The following is a 2,189-nucleotide window of genomic DNA, read 5'->3' as shown; positions in this document are numbered from 1 at the left end:
ATATATACATATTTATATATTACATATAGATAGATATATATACATATATACATTATATTATAAAACGATCGCTAATTAATACGTATAATTTAATGTTAACGATAATTTTTTCTATACTTATAACGCATTTTCATACTCTTCTTTCAGTGGAAAAGCATTTAAAGTGTATGTTTTCCATATAAATATGCATTTCAATCAAGATTTTTTTAAAAAAAAATAAGAAAAATGGTATATAATTGTATTTTTAAACGTTTAATGTAAATCCTAATTTACTGTACAAAATTAAAGAGAGCTTTTTCTTCAATCACTTCATGTTTTCAATCCCGCGACATCCTTAAAAAATAAAATGCTAAGCATTTGTTTCAATTAAAATTAAACAAATAATAAAAGGATTACCGTTGACTACATTAATTCAATTAAAATATCAAAAGGAAATAATAAAATAATCAATCTAACGAGTAGTTGAGCTTTACTCCGTTGCATGGGGCTTAAACCTCTTGGCCGAGTGTTACGATTTTACCATGCGTTGAAAAAACACGTGATGCCCTCTTTTATGCTCTAACATTAGAGCGGGAAAAATATATTTCTTTGTGGTTAAAACGAAAGAAATATTATCATTTTGTAAGTATGTAATTATACAATTTTGATTTACATTGTATGTTTCTTACAGGATAGGGAAGAAATTTGTCAGGCATCATAGGAAAAGTAACACCTGCCTCAGTGAATTTAAAAAAAGAAGCACTAAAGCATTTCACGATTTAAACTTTCGCAATCACACAAAAAGAATGCTTTTGATAACCTTTTATATTAGAAGTTTGCCAAATCAATCGGACAATAAGATTGGAATTGCTTGCCAAATAATCGACCACAATAAAAATTCTTGATCAATTAGAAAATATGATTGATATTTGATACTTGACATGCTAAGTCCAGTTTGCAAATTTAATCTGACAAAAGGGAATCAGATTTGGCAAAACACGCAAAACCATCTTAGCCACTATACTTAGAAAAATTTGCAAGGTTCTCATAAAAATATCATATAATATTCCTATGAGATTTTGCCTATGGTAAAATTTTGCCTTAAACAGGGTGACATTTTACTACTGATGAAACCACATTGAGACATCCTTTGACATTTTTTACACAGCAAATTTTGGTCATAATATAATGGTCTGCTACAGCTTTTGATTAAATGTTTTCATAGACTGTAGAAAATTTTTTTATACAAATTCATTATGCAAGTTCATTATGNTGGTAAAATTTTGCCTTAAACAGGGTGACATTTTACTACTGATGAAACCACATTGAGACATCCTTTGACATTTTTTACGTAGCAAATTTTGGTCATAATATAATGGTGTGCTACAGCTTTTGATTAAATGTTTTCATAGGCTGTAGAAACATTTTTTCATGCAAATTCATTATGCAAGTTCATTATTTATGCAAGTTCATTATGCAAGTTCATTATTTAACTATATATAGGAAAATTTAGACATAGACAATTATAAACAGGCGCTTCAGCAAAAATACCATAAAATATTCCTATAAGATTCTGCATAGGTAATAGTTTACCATTAGTGAAACCACATTAAGATATCCTTCAGTATTTTTTTACGTAGCGAATTTTGGCCATAATATTATGGTGTGCTATAGCTTTTGAATAAATGTTTTCATAGGCTATAGCAACATATCTTCACAGCGGTATGCAAATTTATCATTTAACTATACGTAGGGAAATTAAGACATAGACAATAATACGTAGGGGTTATGGAATTAATTAAAATGAGCTGCATGGCTCTTGAGATTTTGTTGGAAATATAATTATAATAAGAAAAATTGAGGAAAAAGATTTAGTTATAAAACATATGGGAATTAGAAAAGACGGTAATTATGTAAAAGACGCTAAGAACCCTTACCGGACAATATCCATATAATTTAAATCATTACGACGGACAATAAAGATAATATGAAAAATACTAAAATTACTTAAAGAGCATAAAAATTACATATTAAGCCCCAGAATATATTTAGTTAATTTAATTTTAATTTCAGTAAATCAATAAAGTTAGTAACTGCATGACATTAATACCGATTTTAAGTGAACGAAAAATGGTAACGAGAAAAAAAAACGAAAAACATGAAAACATTAAAAACCGTGATCTCGATTAAAGTTTTTGTTGCAAAAGCAA

Source organism: Parasteatoda tepidariorum, chromosome 10, assembly GCF_043381705.1.
Source record: "Parasteatoda tepidariorum isolate YZ-2023 chromosome 10, CAS_Ptep_4.0, whole genome shotgun sequence".
In the NCBI taxonomy this organism is placed as follows: domain Eukaryota; kingdom Metazoa; phylum Arthropoda; class Arachnida; order Araneae; family Theridiidae; genus Parasteatoda; species Parasteatoda tepidariorum.
This window is presented reverse-complemented; position numbering follows the sequence as displayed.